This window comes from Macaca nemestrina, chromosome 1 (assembly GCF_043159975.1).
Source record: "Macaca nemestrina isolate mMacNem1 chromosome 1, mMacNem.hap1, whole genome shotgun sequence".
Taxonomy (NCBI): domain Eukaryota; kingdom Metazoa; phylum Chordata; class Mammalia; order Primates; family Cercopithecidae; genus Macaca; species Macaca nemestrina.
The window spans coordinates 166,467,816-166,486,302 of NC_092125.1; the positions used below are offsets into that span (position 1 = coordinate 166,467,816).

At 40.3% G+C, this 18,487-nt stretch overlaps 1 protein-coding gene across 14 annotated transcripts in view; it reads left to right on the forward strand.

The window, feature by feature from the left end:
• Window positions 1-7,244: 7,244 nt before the first annotated feature.
• The window catches only part of C1H1orf141 (chromosome 1 C1orf141 homolog), a 69,698-nt gene continuing 58,455 nt past the window's right edge, over window positions 7,245-18,487 (forward strand). For 7 of the 14 annotated variants that reach the window (XM_071091494.1, XM_071091521.1, XM_071091527.1 and 4 more), the window contains exon 1: window positions 14,204-14,274. The gene's annotated coding sequence lies outside the window, so the exon portion shown is untranslated. The other 7 variants (XM_071091496.1, XM_071091501.1, XM_071091507.1 and 4 more) reach the window with 7 other exon arrangements.

Genomic DNA, 18,487 nt, shown 5'->3' on the forward strand with positions numbered 1-18,487 from the left:
GAAATGCAAATCAAAACCACAATGAGATACCATCTCACACCAGTCAGAATGGCAATCATTAAAAAGTCAAGAAACAATAGATGCTGGTGAGGCTGTGGAGAAATAGGAATGCTTTTACACTGTTGGTGAGAATGTCAATTAGTTCAACCATTGTGGAAGACAGTGTGGCGATTCCTCAAGGATCTAGAACCAGAAATACCATTTGACCCAGCATCTCATTACTGGGTAGATACCCATAGGAATATAAATAGGAATGCTTTTACACTGTTGGTGAGAATGTCAATTAGTTCAACCATTGTGGAAGACAGTGTGGCGATTCCTCAAGGATCTAGAACCAGAAATACCATTTGACCCAGCATCTCATTACTGGGTAAATACCCATAGGAATATAAATCATTCTACTATAAAGATACGTGCACATATGTATGTTTATTGCAGCACTATTTATAATAGCAAAACATGGAACCAAGCCAAATGCCCATCAGTGATATAACTGGATAAAGAAAATGTGGTACATATATACCATGTAATACTTTGTGACTTTAAATTCCATCTATATGCAGATGACACTCAAATTTCTATATCCAGCTTGGTCTGTTCTCTGAATTCCAGGTTCATGTGACCCAACTGATTCAACATCTCTATCTGGATAACAGGCATTTCAAACTTTTTTTTTTTTTTTAACTTGGTCTGTTCTCTGAATTCCAGGTTCATGTGACCCAACTGATTCAACATCTCTATCTGGATAACAGGCATTTCAAACTTTTTTTTTTTTTTTTAACTTTAAGTTCCAGGATACATGTGCAGAATGTGCAAACATAGAAGAGAATGAGATCATGTCCTTTGCGGGGACATGATTGGATCTGGAAGCCATCATTTTCAGCTAACTAACACAATAACAGAAAACCAAACACTGCATGTTCTCACTCATAAGTAGGAGTTGTATAATAATAACACATGGACACAGGGAGCAGAACAACATACACCGGGGCCTGTCAGAAGGTGGGGGGCAAGGGGAGGGAGAGCATTAGGACAAGTAGCTAATGCATGCAGGGCTTAAAATCTAGATGAGAGGTTGATAGTTGCAGCAAACCACCATGGCAAATCTGTACCCATGTAACGAACCTGCACATTCTGCACATGTATCCTGGAACTTAAAGTAAAAAAAAAAAAAAAAAAAAAAAACAGTTTGAAATGCCTGTTATCCAGATAGAGGTGTTAAATTGGCTGGGTCATATGAACTTGGAATTCAGAGGAAAGACCAAGCTGGATATAGAAATTTGAGTGTCATCTACATATAGATGAAATTTAAAGCCACAAGCATTAATGGGATTACCAAGAAATTAGATATAGACTATAGATAGAAAAAGAAAGAAGTTCTAGGATTGAGCCCAGATAATTCCTATGTAAAGACATCAGGAAAAATAAACCAAGGCATTTCTTTTTCTTTTTAGCTAAGCAACTCAGAACCAAAGCAATTTTTCGAGTAACAATCCTTAAGAGGGTTACCAGAACATTTTTGTGTTTATGACTGGAAAAGTAGTTAACTGTATATACCATAGCATATACCACAAAACTATGGAATCTTGAGCTAAAATAGACCTTAAGCTAAAGGATGATAAAATTCAACCCATTGGTTCTTCAACAACAAATACTTTGAACTTTAAAAAACTAGCTTACTGGGTCATTCATCCAATTTCAACTTACAGATTTAGTTTTAGTCAAATTACGGGAAAAGATTGAAAAATGAACCTCCAGTATAAATTAGGTAGCTTAGAGTACATATGGACTTGTTCAGACAAAGGAGGAGGATCTAGCTCTAACTCAGGGATTTGGGCAGCTCTAATCACTTTAATTTCACAAGTATTTATTGAGTGTCTATAACACGTAAGACACTTGATCGAGTACTTCGGGAAATACAAACGTGAATAAGACCCTGTCCTGTTCTTCAGAAACATTACAACAGAAAAAAACGGGGAATAAAATAAGCAAAATGTGATTAAGAGCCATGGAGAAGCAGAGACAGGTCATGGAGGTTCAAGCCGAAGTGTGGAATAACTGCAGCTAGGGATTCTAAAAAGCCCCTAGGTGTCACCCTCTGCCTCCTGACTTGTCTTCTTTCTCACTGCAAATCTGCTTTCCCCACAGGGTGGCCAACAAGGCTAATAATTCCCAGGTCTCACACTTCAGACTTTCTGCCACAAGAAAGAGTGCCCAATGCTCCCCCTCCAAGTACAGAACGCTAAGAAGAGCTCCCAGGGGCCCATTCAGCCTCTGGACTAACTGATGACAGGAAAGAGGATTTGATCATGTAAGAAGAACCTGGTAAATCATGTGGGAACCCTATGACTGGGAGTGGGCCTGGGTGGGAGGTATATTGGTTAGGTTATTATCACTACAAAGTTCTACATCAAAGTGCCCCAACTAGTGGTTTAACACCACTATCATTCATTTTCACGGATCTGACGGTGGACTTGGGCAGCTCTGCCAGGCAGTGATGACTAGAGTGGCTGTACTCCATTCTAGTGGAATAGTGGGTCTTACGAACCCAGATCACACTCCTCCTGGGCCCCTAAGCTAGGCAGGGAACATAAGAGCCTCTGAAGTTTAGACTCAGAGCCATCCTAACTCTGCTGCTACTGCCTGACCAAGCCATTGGTCAACGAAAGTCACATGACTGGACACTAAGTCAAGGGGAAAGAAATACCTTCTGCCCACAGTGAAGCTATTGTCAAGAGTGGGAGGCAGGGAAGTGGGAAGGGTGGCACCAATCATTTAAGCTACCACAAGAGTTTAATGTGAGAAACAATTCTCAGAAGATAGTGAGAGACAGGACTACCTGGATTTCCTGGCCGACTAAGAATTCCTAAGCCTAGCTGTGGAAGGTGACCACACCCACTTTTAAACACAGGGCTTGTAACTCAGCTCACACCCGACCCATCAGGTAGTAAAGAGGGCTCACTAAAATACCAATTAGGCTAAAAGCAGGAGGTAAAGAAATAGTCAAATCATCTATCACCTGAGAGCACGGGGTGGGGGGAGGGATGATGATCTGGATACAAACCCAGGAATTCCAGCAGGAAGAGGCAACCAACCCCCTTTGGGTCCCCTCCCGTTGTATGGGAGCTCTGTTTTCACTCTATTAAATCTTGCAACTGCGCACTCTTCTGATCTGTGTTTGTTCCAGCTCCAGCTGAGCTTTCGCTCGCCATCCACCACTGCTGATCGCCATCGTCGCAGACCCACCACTGACTTTTACCCCTCTGGATCTGGCAGGGTGTCCAGTGCGTTTCTGATCCAGTGAGGCACCCATTGCCCCTCCCAACTGGGCTAGTCTTGCCATTGCTCCTGCGCAGCTAAGTGCCCAGGTTCATCCTAATGGAGCTGAACACTAGTGGCTGGAATCCCATGGTTCTCTTCCATGACCCACAGCTTCTAATAGAGCTGTTAACACTCACCACGTGGCTCAAGGTTCCATTCCTTAGAATCCATGAGGCCAAGAACCCCAGGTCAGAGAACAAAAGGCTTGCCGCCATCTTGGGAGTGGCCCACCCGATCTTGGGAGCTGTAAGAACAAAGACCCACCGGTAACAATAGGATGTTGGGTAAACAAAGCAATAGGTATCCAATGTACTATTATTACATTTTATACCGAGACATTCAGTTTCCAGGGGCAGGCAGGAGACAGTGGCCTTCCTCTATCTCAACTGCAAGAGGCTTTTCTCTTTTACTAATCCATCTCAGCACAGACTCTTTATGGGTGTCGGGCTGGGGGACGGTCAAGTCTTTCTCATCCCACGAAGCCATATTTCAAACTATCACATGGGGAGAAACCTTGGAAAATACCTGCCTTTCCAAGGCAGAGGTCCCCGTGGCTTTTCGCAGTGCATTGTGCCCCTGGTTTATTGAGACTAGAGAATAGCAGTGACTGTTATCAAGCATACTGTTTGTAAACATTTTGTTAATAAGGCACGTCCTGCACAACCCTAGATCCCTTAAACCTTGATTCCATACAACACATGCTCTTGTGAGCTCAAAGTTGGGGCAAAGTGGCTGGGGCAAAGGTACAAATTAACAACATCTTAGGGCAAAGCAATTGTTCAGGGTACAGGTCAAAATGAAATTTCTTATGTCTTCCCTTTCTACATAGACACAGTAACAGTCTGATCTCTCTTCTCCCTTCAGAGATGGAGCAAATTTGGGAAGGAATATAAATTAACATGTAGACATGATGAATTTGCAGTGCCTGTGGGACTCCCAGTGGAGATGTTTGGTAGCAATCACAAAATGAAACTGGAGTTTCAGAGATAGATCAGAGTGAGAAACATTAATCCAGGAATTATCAATAAGTAGGTGATAACTTAAATTTTGGATATGGGTGAGATTACATAGGAAAAGAGAATAGGTTGTGGGAAGATGGAAATCTGAAGGGAGAACCCTGGAGAATACCAGCATTTAAGAAGCTAGAAGAAGAAAAGAGCCCACATAGTTACAACCAAATCAGTTGGGGGAAATCAAAGGAATTACAGGAGGACTTTGACAGAATATCAATCATTCTAGAATTAATGAAAATTTATCAATATTTAATTTTACATTTAGTTCAAGATAATAATGGTATTTGACATTAACTTTCAATTAAATTTCGTTCATAGGGTTTTAAAATAAATCATTTTAACTAGCTTAAGAAGACATGTGACTATAGTAGAAGAAGTGAATACAGAAGAATGGTTATAGTTATCAGCATTAATAATCCTTTTTGTCAACATTTGAATTAGGAAAACAGCTCTTCTCTTTAAAAATTTGTTTTTTAAAAAGGATCTTCCTGTTTCTATAAGGAATGCCAATATAAAAGAGACAAATTCAGGCCCAGTAGCAGTGAAAAGTAAAGAGATAGACAAAGTAAGAAAGTGGTTTAGGCATTAATTCAAGCGCTTCACTGCTCTGTAGTAATGATTTCGTGAATCTAGAATAGGTGTCAAGATGGGCAGGATTTGAAGGAGAAGCGACGTGTTGAAAGAATCGTTCTGAAAACCCACAATATAGTAACAGTAGCTTCACCATCAACTGGAAAAGGGCACATTTGGGGAAAGTTGTTTTGCAGCTATTGTCAATATTTGTCATCATATCAAGTAATTATTATTTTTTATTGATTGATTTTTTAGTTTCAAACACCTAAACTTTGGTATGCTGCCATCAAGTGGTAGGAGGGTCTATAACAGTAAGAGAACATAGTTTTCTCTGCATTTTACTCTTTTTGAAACTACTTATGAAATTGCATTTTATTCTACTCAAGCTGCACACACATACACACACAAACACGCATTTACTTATTATTGATCCCTGTGGCATATTCTGCTGATATCCTGCCTAGATTCCCTCAGTCCATTCTCAAGGTCACCTACAGCTTCGCAGAAAATTTTTTTTATACGCAGTGGCATCTTACTTCAAGCCCCTGTGTCTCTCCACCTAAGGACGGTTTCAGGTCTCAGGAGTGTGCTAAGCCTACTTGTAGGGCAGGCTGGAAGTGCCAGAGACATAATGTCCCAGAAACAACCATCAATTCATGGTAGATGGGATTTGGTGAACAAAAACACTCCAGCCTCCTCACCCATTGAAAGGGCAATTCTGCACTGTGTTCTACATCAGTTCCGTCAACTCTTAGATGCTACTCAGAGAAATTGAGCCCCGGTCTCCCACAGCAGTGACCCACTGATTAATGCATTGACATTTCATCTTTCCTTGCTTCACTTCATCACACTTTCTGGGATCACCTCCCAGATAAATCCTTATACTAAAAATCCTTGTTTTTGCTTGGTCTGCTTTTGAAAGAGCCAAAAATAAGACAATATTACCCTTTATAATGATATTTATATATTCATTATCATTTCACCTTTAATTTTACTTTTAAAGCAAAAATCCTCCCCAGCACTATATTAAAAGCCATGCTACTCATTTTCAAAGAGTCTAAAGATTGTTTTTCTCTTAGCCACTTGTAAAATATATCTTGAGTCACAGACAGGATATTTACCCTAAGTTTTCTTTGGGGAGCACATGCATAGCCTTTGATTTTGTTATGCTGTGAGACAAAGTGGAAAGATCCTGGGCTTTGAAATGAAAAAGAATTAACCTCTTACTATCTAAGAAAGTTGTCAAGTTATTTAATCTCTCTGAGAATCAGTGGTCTTATTTATGAAATGGGCATAGTTATACCTACCTCTTAGAGCTATGGGGAAGATTAAGTAAGGCTATACTCTGAACACAAGGTTCAATTAAAAGTGGTTTATGCTGTAATGAAATTATGTAGACCAGGCCAGATGCAGTGGCTCATGCCTATAATCCCAGCACTTTGGGAGGCCAAGGCGGGTGGATCACCTGACGTCAGAAGTTCGAGACCAGCCTGGCCAATATGGTGAAACCTTGTCTCTATTAAAAATACAAAAAAATTAGCCGGGCGTGCTGGCATACACCCGTGGTCCCAGCTACTCGTGAGGCTGAGGCAGGACAATCGCTTGAACACAGGAGGTGGATCTGAGATCACATCATTGCACTCCAACCTGGGCAACAAGAGTGAAACTCTGTCCCAAAACATAAAAAATAAATACATTTTAAACAATTATTTCTGTGTTGCTGTATTTATAAAATACCTGTGAGAGCAGGTCAATGGGAGAGGCTTCAGCTCTGCATAACACAAAAGTGTCTCTGCTATTCCTTTAGGTAAAAGTGCCACAAAACTGGAATAAAGAGTAGAGAAGCATTTAAAATGGGATGGCCACAGAATTTTCTTTAATCCACTCTGAGTTTTTCTATTTTCCATTGGTTTATCTTTTACTTTTAAACTCACTAAATTATTGTTTTAGTCTTTAGCTTTATACAATTTGTAAAAATGTTATTTTTAATTTTAAAAAATTAAATTTTTTATCTTTTACTTTTTTGAGACAGGATCTCACTTGGAACAGGAATTAAAAGAAATTTTAAAATGTTTAAGCAAAAACTCAGCTGTATGTAAGAAAAACCAATTTCCCATGAGGAAGAGAAAGAGCTGAAGTCCTTTAAAAATTGACTGCCTATTTTTCTGTGGCTAGTGAGCCTTGTCTCTCCCTTTCCCAGACATTGTGAAGACTGTTCTTCTAGCTGTGCAGCTGCAAGGTCACTAAACAGATAATCTCAAGTCATAAAACATGTTGTTCCTTAAAAAGTAAGAAATAATGTAATGCATGTCTTAATCGAATAACTGTCTTTGTTTCTCACTTCTGTAATATGCTTCCCACTGCACAAATCTCCCCTTGCCCCACAAAATGCTTAAAAGGTGGCTTAACTCTTTGTTCGGGGCTCAGTCGTTTGGATGTTAATCCGACTGGGTCTGTGCACCTAAATAATTAAATAATTCCTCCTCAACCCCTCGATCTCTCTGATTCCTTAATTATCCTGCTGCACACTCTGTCATCTAGGCTGATGTGCAGTGGCGTGATCTCGGCTCACTGCAGCCTCAACCTCTGGGGCTCAAGGGATCCTTCTACCTTAGCCTCCTGAATAGCTGGACTACAGATATGCATCACTACACCCAGGTAATTTTTTTTATTTTTATTTTTAGTAGAGATGGGGTCTTGCTGTGTTGCCCAGGCTGGTCTTGATCTCCTGGCCTCAAATGATCCTACCACCTCGGCTTACCAAAGTGCCGGGATTATAGTCACGAGTCCTGGAATTGACTTGTAAAAACTTTTTTGAGCACCCAATGGAAAGAAATTTCAAATTTTTTTTTTTTTTTAAAGAGGCTTTTGACTTTTCCAGTTTCGCAAGAAGAAAAAAGTCTTTTGGCCATGTTGAAGTGTTTTGATAACTTGTTGGCTGCAAAAATAATACATTAATAGTTTCTACTATGAATTAGTCTGTGCATTAAGAAAATACAAAAGTATACAAAGTAGAAAAATATTTCCAAGATATAACTTTACCACCTTAAGATAACTCTCTTTTGAGGATGCTTAATTACAGATCTTTTTCTTTCAACAGAGACTCATACTTTGTCTTAAAAATCATTCTGTAGATGAAGCTTTCTAATCTTATAATTTTTTCAATTAACACATTATCATACACATTTTCCTATGTTATGTATTTCTTCATACTACTTGTAATAGCTGTATCATATATATCATCCTATGGCTAGATAAAAATTTTGACAAGAAAATCTAAAAATAGTAATTCAGATCATAGGCTTTGGAAAAAAATATCACTGGGTTTAAATTCTGAATCTGCCATTTAGTAGATTTATGATCTTGATCAGAATATTTAATATCTCTAAATTCATTTTTTAATCGATAAAATGAAGAATAAATGAGACAATGTATGTGAAAATGCAGTAATTGACACATAATAAACCCAATAAGTGAGAATTCAATACATAGATGATAGATATTATTATCCCACTTTAAAATTTTTTATCATTATAAAAAATATTAAATAAAATCATCGTTACAACTTTTTGTGCATTTCTATGATTAATTTCTAAATATTAATTTTTGGAAGTAAATTGTTGAGTCAAAGATTAAAACATTTTTGAAGGTTTTTATACAAATTGTAAATTCCCATCCTAACAACGTACAGTTCAACCAGTACAGCATAGATGTGCATCTTTCTCTGTTCCTTTCCCCAGCTTGCCAAGATGATAAAAAAGATTATATTTTATTGGCTTAATGCACATGACTTCGACTATGCCATTGAACATCAAAGATATAATTAACGATCATTTGTAGGTATTCTTTTGTAAAGTGACTATACTCAACATACATTCTTTTTCATTATGGTGTTTGTCCTTAGTGATTTGTAAAATTTTATGATATTCTTGGTTTATACACATTTCCAAGTTTAACCTATTTTACATTTTTAATGACTTGTTTTGACATACAGAAATTTTAAATATTTATGAAGTCAGATCTAACAATCTTTTACTTTAAATATTTTGCTTTTGCATGTATAGTAAGTGAAGCCTTGCAAGATGCTATCTTAGTCCATTTTCTGTTGCTTGTAGCAGAAAATTTGAATATGGGGAATTTATAAAGACAAGGAATGATTTCTCACAGTTATGGAGGCTGAGAAGTGCAAGGCTGAGGGGACACTTCTGGTGAGGGCCTTCTTGCTGCTGGGAGGTCTCTGCAGAGTCCCACGGTGGCACAGGGCATCACATGGTAAGGGCGTTATGCTTGCTCGCTTAGGTGTCTCTTCGTTTTCTTATAAAACCACCTATCCCACTCTCATGATAATCCATTAATCCGTTAACACATAATTCATTAATCCATTCATAAGGGCTCTGCCCTTATGACCCAAGAACTTTTTAAAGGCCCCACCAAGCTGGGTACAGTGGGTCTTGCCTGTAGGACAGCTACTGGAGAGGCCGAGGTAGAGGATCCTTTGAGTCCGGGAGTTTGAAACTAGCCTGGACAACATAGCAAGACTTTATCTTTATTTAAAAAAAAATAAATTAAGGCCTCACCTCTCAATACTGCCACATTGGGGATTAAAGTTCAACATGAGTTTTGAAGGGGACAAATATTCAAACTATAGCAGATGCTATACAAATGAATATGTTTACAGTTGTGATCTTTAAAAACATAAATAAATATTAAGTTGTGGTCTTTAATAGAAGAAAAAGACTTACGGGGAAAAACCTAGGACTGAAGAAGTCAAATTTTTGTGAATATGAGTTTTCTTAGAACTTATAATCAAGTTCAGGTAGCAGTTTCTGAGCTATGTTGTGTGGCTGTGTGGTGACAGGGAGAGTGCTGGAGGCATAGAAACGTAATGAACGTTCATGTACCTGCTTTTTGCTAGGCACTGTGCTTGGCCTAGCAAAAGTAAATGATTGGTAAATCATTTACTTCTCAGACCAGCCCTCTGAGATAGTTATTCTATCCATTTTATGGTTTCCACTCATTTGACAAATATTTGTTGAGCACATTATCAGTCTCTAGGCTTCTATAGAATATTAAATCAGACTGGTTTATACACAAAGAGAACTTATTGGATCATGTTAGCTGAAGAGGTCTAGAAGTAGCTCTAGGTTCAGTGATAGCTTGATCCTGGGCTCAAATGATACTGCCCAGGTCCAGCTCTCAGTTTGCTTCTCCTGGGGGGACTCCACTCTCAGGCTCTTCATAGTGGCTCCCACAGCATAAGACTCAAATTGTCATAACAGGCAGACTGGAAGAGGAAGTCATCTTCCCTGAAGGCTCAAAGTCCCGGAATCAAATTTTCTGGGCCCTAACCGGCCTCCCGTTAGTCACCTGCCTCTCCCTGAGCCAGTCACTGTGGTCAGGGTGTTGTGATCTCGTTGGCCTAACATAGATAACTTTCTCCATCCTTAGAACCAGGGGGCTGCAGAAGTTCTGAAGTCCCTGTGCTGAGGGAATGGCATGAAAAGACACAGATATAAAAAGCCCAAAACTTTGTGAAAGTTCCCATTAGGTTACAAGGTAGTCACTTTCTGTACCATGGGTTGGCTGAGATAAAGCTGGAAAGACAATCAGAACTCAGTTCAACATAGAATGGGCTCAGATGGTACAAGTTCTAATATTCTATGCTGCACGGTTTTGACTGAATTCTGAAGGGAATATCAAGCCTATGAAGGAAACAAAGGGAGAAGAAAAAACCCAAAAAACAAACAAGAAAGAATCCCAGGGGACAATGATTATTTACAGCAGGCAGGGGAAGAAAAGTAGGAGAGAGTTGTGTAATTGAAGCCAAAGGAAGGGAATGTTTCAAAGAGCCAGAAGTAAAACGTGTCCAATTCGGAAGAGATGTCAAGTAACATAGGACCTGAAAGATATCCATTGGATTCACAAATAGGAAACAGAAGGTCATTAAGTGACCAACGAGCATATTATCTAGAATAAGAGAGGTAATGGGCAAATGGGATAAAACGTAGTGATCAGAGAGGACCTGCTAGAGCTTAATATTTCAGAGTTAGGGGATAATGAAGTAAAGATAGCTTTAATCTGGAAAGGTAAAGAGTTTTGAGGCAGAACTATTGGCTTAACAGATTTAATATGGAAAAGAACATTGAGAAAGTCCCCAAATCTGTAAAAGTGAGAAGTGCCTGGGAATTTGTTAGTAAATACATATGGAGAGATAGTTGTCATGAACCTCAGAAGAGGCAGCTTTTCCTAAGGAAGAAGAAACATAAAGGTGTGGAAGGAACATTAGGAACAGTGAAGAACACTGACACTTCTCCCAGGCTTCATGGTTTGTGTAGGGCAGGGGAAAAAAAATGCTCTTTTCTCAAGAGAGGACAGAAAGCAGGGGTGGGAAATCACAGGATTTTCATATTTGGGATGATTAATCACAAATTTTGATTCTTTCTAAACCTAGTAGTTGTGTAGTAAAGAATTTATAGGAAAGACTCTCTTGCCCAAAGAAAAGAAAATCTGGCCTTTGCCCTTGCCTTCTGAGACATAACCTTTGGGCCCTAGGAATGTTATGCCTGATAGGAAGATCTTTGTTTGCCTGAAGATCTTGAGTCATATTGGATAGTCTAACAATCTGATTTAGGATGGGGAGGTGGCCACACCTGCATAGTCTTAGGGTGGGGACTCCAGAGAGATCAACAGTGTGACTTACAGCAAGAGCTTTGGGTCACGTGGTATCTGCCCGCTTGGAGATAGAGATTAACCATGTGGGCAATCGACCAATTATGCCTGTCTGATGAAGCCCCACTACAAACTGAACACGACGCTTGGGTGAGCTTCCCTGGGTAGCAAATCTCTATGTGTGCATTGCCATTCAACAATGCTGGGGAGTAACCTGTCCTGACTCCACAGGAAGAGGACAATAAAAGCTCCACATTTGGTATTTCTGGACTGACTCTGCCCTGTGAACTTCTTTCCTTGGCTAGTTGTAATCTGTAACCTTTCCCTGTAGTAAACTATAACCCCAAATACAATAGCTTTCAGTGAGGTCTGTGAGTCTTTCTAGCAAATTATCGACCCTGAGGGTTCTATTCAGGGTTTTGACGGCCCCCTGAACTTAGTGTCAGAGTAAGGGCAGTTTTGGGGAACATGCCTTCTAACTTTGTAGTTGGCCTACTTCAAAGGAAGTAGCAAAAAGTCTGCAGATTTTACTTTCTTTGCTTTCTTACAGAAAACAGTTTATATTTTAAGAAATCTGTATACTTTTAAAATAAAACAGTCATTAGGCTCCTTTACCCCATATTTATCTATAATAGGTTCATGAACTCATTCAGTAAATACTGAATTTAACTGAGAGCAATTAAAGTAGTTAGGAAAAAATCCACTTGAATTCTTTTTTGTGTACATTTACGGAGCATTTGTTATTAAAGAGAAAATACTTTGTACTTTGTCTTATATTAATATTTATACTTACTAATTATATGATGTTGGGCAAATCACATAATTTCTTTGAGTTTCAGTCAGGTCTTTTCTAAAATCAAAGATAATACCTTTTTCATAGATACTGATTAAGTTTTAAGAATGCAAAGTAAAGGATGAAATTAGAACCATTTTAAAATTGTACCCTAGTACCTGGCATACAGAACATGTTCCATAAATATTAGCTGAGATAATGATAATATTCTAAGAATTTCATAAGATTTGTGCTTTATAAATTTTATTGACTGAAGATTAATGAGTACCTAACATTTCTGAACTCAATTCTTTACTTAAGAAGCTAATTTTCACCTCTGTGCAAATTTTTGAGCTGAAGGTACTATAACAATCCTAGACAAATCACCACTATCAACTAGATTCCAGTTATCAATTCCATACAAATCATTGTTCTTGAATGTATATGGCTTAAAAAAATAAAATAGAATCAAACTACCTTGGCCAGCCACAGTGACTACCCACATCTGTAAATTCCAGCACTCTGGGAAAACAAGGCAAGAGGATCACTTGAGCCCAGAAGTTCAAGACCAGCCTGGGCAACAGAGTGAGGCCCCTGTCTCTACAAAAAATAGAAATAAAAAAAATTAGCTAGGCATAGTGGCATGCATCTGTAGTCCTGGCTACTAGGGAGGCTGAGGTGGGAGGATCACTTGAGCCCAGGAGGTTGAGGTTGCAGTGGGCTATGATCATGCCACTGTGCTCCAGTCTGTGCAACAGAGCAAGACTTTGCCTTAAAAAGAAAAAAAAAAAGAAAAGAATCAAACTACCTTCTACTTTTAATTATTGTATTGTTTGTTTTTCAAATATTTGAAATACATTGATTCCAGTGTTTTCATGCCTTGACTATTAATATCAATTTCTAGCCAAATTTGGATTGCTACATAACTATACTTTTTTTTTTTTTTGCAGTTTTACCATTGCCACTAGCACGGACTTGTGATGACTAATGCAGGTGTTTTTTTTCCTCTTCTTTTCACAGATGTTGAAATGCTGTTTTTTAAAGCTTTTTTCCTCCTATTTTGATGCATCAGATAAGGTATATTCTTGGAATGATGACCAACCCCTGACTTAAAATTTAACCAATGTTGTGAAATTCCCCATCATTTTTAATTAAATACAAGCTGTTTTCAAGTCAGTCGTTCTTAGATTATGACTCTAAAAATAAATGATTCCCATGGCCTTAGTGCAGTTTCTGCTCACACAAGTGAGCATTAAGGACAAATGTTTCCTTAGGATACAGTAAATACAGCAGAATGTATGTCAGAGTGTATCACCATTATGTCTCATAAAAACGCTACATGGTATGTGTGTGCAGCCAAGTTTGCTATACAACTTGAGTAATACAGGGGTGATTTTACTAAGCACATGGGAGGTTTCTTGGTCTTGGAAATAAAATGGTTTTTTGTTTTTATTGTTGTTTTTAAATACCATAAGCCATGAAAGCAATCTTCCATCAAATATTCAAATATAAACTGTTGACTTCCATTCAGATCCACAAGCTGCATGGTGGACTTTGTAAGCTTCTTTTTGAAATTTGATGTTTCCAGGATAGCACAAAAGGAGAAAGGAGGTACAGTAAGAGGAAACAAAGTCACTGTTCTCCAGTTCTTTTTACTTGATCCTCTTCCTTTACTTGACTCTCCTTCCACTCCTTCAGCATAATCGGTATTAATATCCGTAAGCATCTGGGGAGTCTGGGCTTTTAGTGACAAAAGTCTGTGAGCGAAGCCCCTCTGAGAAGAGAACTCTGCTCTCTAGGCCTTTCAGAAGTGGGCAGAGATCGGAAACCGGTTTCTACGGACGGAGGACGCGTTGCTAAGGTACTGAAGGGTGGGGGCGGGGCGCGTAGCCCTCGGAGCCAGAAGAGGGAGGAAAGGAAGACGAGGTTTGTTTCAGGGTGCGGAAGCGTTGGAAAAGCGGGAAATCAAAATTTGTACGAGGGTGGGGGCGAAATAGGAAAAATATCGTTTTACATAAACGACTTTTCTGTCCCTGTAGTCGGTGGGACGTTCTCTAGCGGGGCCTCGACAGGGAGAGTGTGGGTCTGGTCAGGCGAGTGTGGGACCGCGGCGGGAGGCGGGCCCGGGGGCCTCTTCCAGGTTTGCTGAAGAACCTTTCCGTCTTCTAAACTAAATATTAATGAGCGTCCTCAATATTGCCCTTAATTTTGCTCTCCCGTGAAACGACCATAGGCATAGAGCGTTTGAGTCGGGTTCCCTACGTTTCCAGCGAGAAGGAGGCGCCTGGGGGAAGGTGACGAGGGGCGCCGGGGCCACTTAATTGATACACTTCCAAATTGACGACTCCCAACCTCCTGGAATGGCTGGTGGGAGCTGATCACCCCTGCGGTAATTGTGCTGCGATTTCGAGCTGGTTAATCAATTCTTCCAATTATTATCAGATTAGTTGCCCACAATAATACTCCACAATACACGTACATCATAGTTTTTAAATTCCTTAATAGTTTTTCTTAGAAACTTCCCTTCCAGGCCGGGCGTGGTGGCTCACGCCTGTAATCCCAGCACTTTGGGAGGCTGAGGCACGCAGATCACTTGAGGTTAGGAGTTCGAAACCAACCTGGCCAAAATGGCGAAACCCCGTCTGTACTAAAAATACAAAACCTAGATGGGCATGGTGGTGTGTGCCTTGTAGTCCCAGCTACTCGGGAGGCTGAGGCAGGAGAATCACTTGAACCTGGGAGGCGGAGGCTGCAGTGAGCTGAACGCAGCCACTGCACTCCAGCCTGGGTGACAGAGTGAGTGAGACCCTGCCTCAAAAATAAGAATAAATAAATAAGGAGCAAGAAAATTCATAATGTAGCGCTAAGCACATGAGTCGGGTTTTTTAATTAGTTCTCAGTGCCTGGGCTGTACTAGCTTGTGGGGACTGCCATGACAAAACATCACAGACGGAGTGGCTAAACAACAGAAATTTGTTTTCTCACAGTTCTAGAGACTGAAAGTTGGAAATGAAGGGGTGGGCCGGGTTGTTTTCTTCAGAGGCCTCACTCCTTGCCTTGGGGTGCTGCCCTGCCTTCTCACTGAATCTTCACAAGGACTTTCCTCTGTGTATCCTGTGTCCTAATCTCCTCTTCTTATAGGACACCAGTCATACTGGCCAGGGGCCTGCCCTAACAACCGCATTTTAACTTTACTCTTTAAAGGATGTACGTTCAAACATAAGCACATTCTGAGATCCTGGGGCCTAGGACGTCAACATATGCATTTGGGGACAACATAATTCAGCCTATAATATGGGCCATTTATCAACATTTTGGATTTAAAGAAAAAAGATTCCCCTAAGTCTGTCCTTGGAATGTGAGATGGAGATAACTCAGCCAGTTGCCTACTTATTGAGTCAACATTAATCATTTAACAGATGAAATGAGTCCTTACTGTGGTCTCAATAGTGGGCTATGTCAGATAAAAGTCTAAGAAGTGGCCTTGGGCCGGGCGCGGTGGCTCAAGCCTGTAATCCCAGCACTTTGGGAGGCCGAGACGGGCGGATCACGAGGTCAGGAGATCGAGACCATCCTGGCTAACACGGTGAAACGCCGTCTCTACTAAAAAATACAAAAAACTAGCCGGGCGCAGTGGCGGGCGCCTGTAGTCCCAACTACTCGGGAGGCTGAGGCAGGAGAATGGCGTGAACCCGGGAGGCGGAGCTTGCAGTGAGCTGAGATCCGGCCACTGCACTCCAGCCTGGGCGACAGAGCGAGACTCCGTCTCAAAAAAAAAAAAAAAAAGAAGTGGCCTTGTCCTCAAGGAGTAAGCGTTTGAACTGATAAAGCCACATAATGGAAGTGAATTTTAATTTAAGCCTCCATTTTCTAGATAATTTCTCAGGCCTTTAGTTTGTGACTTTAGAGATTCTTAGTTTTCCTGAGTTGTTTAGAACTTGCTGAAGAACCTTTCTCAGCTGAGCCTATTATATTGATGACCCTGGGTTTTGTTATTTTTGTTTGTTTTTAGTCCCAAAGGTGCTGTTAAAACAAAATTGTTCTCTTAAAATATTTAAGACATTTTTATTTTAGATATGACTGAGTATCTTTATTTTATTTTAGATATTTTATTTAGATATTTTAGACTTTATTTTAGATATTTCAGTCATATCTAAAATATCATATCTAAAATGCTAATAATATTGACCTACAATTTTTGTTGTGAACAAGCCTTTGCAGTGAGGCCTGTAGATGATTCACTGTGAGAGTAATTGGGAATTCATTCTGCCCCAATTGGTATGGCCTCTATTTCATTGTGTTCTTTAAAAACAAACAACAACAACAAAAACTGTCACTACTGAGCTAGAAATTAAGAACATAAATCCAAGTTTCCTTTCAAAACACTTTTACCAAGTTTAGATTGGCAAGAACCCCATTTTATAATAATTCACTCAACTTTTTATTTCATCTTCCAGTAAATCATTATGAAGTAACATCATTTATTACAGATAAATTAGGATTACTCTTCCTAAAAAGTTATGTTCAGAGACATCTGCAAATTAAATTGTAATTTTCAAATCCCTGTCAGATGTAAAACGCTTTGCCTGAGGCTGAGATTCAGAGGTAAGTAAGTCAATTCTTGCTTTAAATGAGTTTTCAACCTAGTGAAGAAGAGATTTGTCAAAGAGTAAACCTCTTTTTTTTTTTTTTTGAGATGGAGACTCACTCTGTCACCCAGGCTGGAGTGCAGTGCCACAATCACGGCTCACTGCAACCTCTACCACCTAGGTTCAGGTTATTCTCCTGCCTCAGCCTCCAAAGTAGCTGGGATTACAGGCGTGCACTACCATGCCCAGCTAACTTTTTTTGTATTTTTAGTAGACACAGGGTTTCACCATGTTGGCCAGGCTGGTCTTGAACTCCTGACTTCAAGTGATCCGCCTGCCTCAGCTTCCCGAAGTGCTGGGATTACAGATGTGAGCCACCACACCCAGCAAGTAAACCTCTTAAAACCTGGTGTGGTGGTTCTTGCCTGTAATCTCAGCTACTCAGGAGGCTGAGAGGCTGGAGGATTGCTTGAGGCCAGGAGCACACAACAAATAGACTGTCACCCAGACAAGGAATGAGATAATGCCAAGGAAAGTTTCATAGAAGAGGTAGTCTTGGCTGGGCGCTATGGCTCACGCCTGTAATCCCAGCACTTTGGGAGGCCGAGGCGGGTGGATCACAAGATCAGAAGTTTGAGACCAGCCTGGCCAATATGGTGAAACCCTGTCTCTATTAAAAATACAAAAATTAGCTGGGCATGGTGTCGGGCACCTGTAATCCCAGCTACTCAGGAGGCTGAGGCAGGAGAATCACTTGAACCCAGGAGGCAGAGTTTGCAGTGAGCTGAGATTGCAGCCACAGCACTCCAGCCTAGACTGCGAGACTCCATCTCAAAAAGAAGAAAAAAAAGAAGAGGTAGTCTTTATACCATATTTGATAAAGAGTAGGCTTTTGACTGGAAGACATGTGGGAGAACATTCTGAGTAGAAGGAAACGCATGAGTAAAGGGTGTGCTTGGGAAAAGGGCAGGACATGTCCAGGAAGCAAGAATGGTAGAAAATGGTGGAACACAAAGGGGTAGGATGAATAAACTAGAAAGGTGGGCTGAGCCAGATCCTGGACTGTCTTTTCTTCAGTGGTCTCGTGTGTCCTCGGAAGAGTTTGGGCGTTCTTCAGGTTATGAGAGCAAGCCAAGGTTTGTGGGCTGGAGCTGGTCCTGATCAGTGTCCTGTTTAAGAAAGACAGCTCTGATGGCATTTTGTTTGTTTGTTTTTGAGAAGGAGTCTCACTGTGTCACTAGGCTGGAGTTCAGTAGTGTGATCTTAGCTCACTGCAACCTCTGCCTCCTGGGTTCATGTGATTCTCCTGCCTCAGCCTCCAGACTAGCTAGGATTACAAACATGCACCACCATGCCCGGCGTATTTTTCTTTTTTTAATAGAGACGGGGTTTCATCATGTTGGCCAGGCTAGTCTCGAACTCCTGACCTCAAGTGATCCGCCTGCCTTGGCCTCCCAAAGTGCTGGGATTACAGGTGTGAGCCACCATGCCCAGCCTGATGGCATTTCAAAGAATCAATATTTGAGGAATGAGGAGGAAGGTTTGGGGCA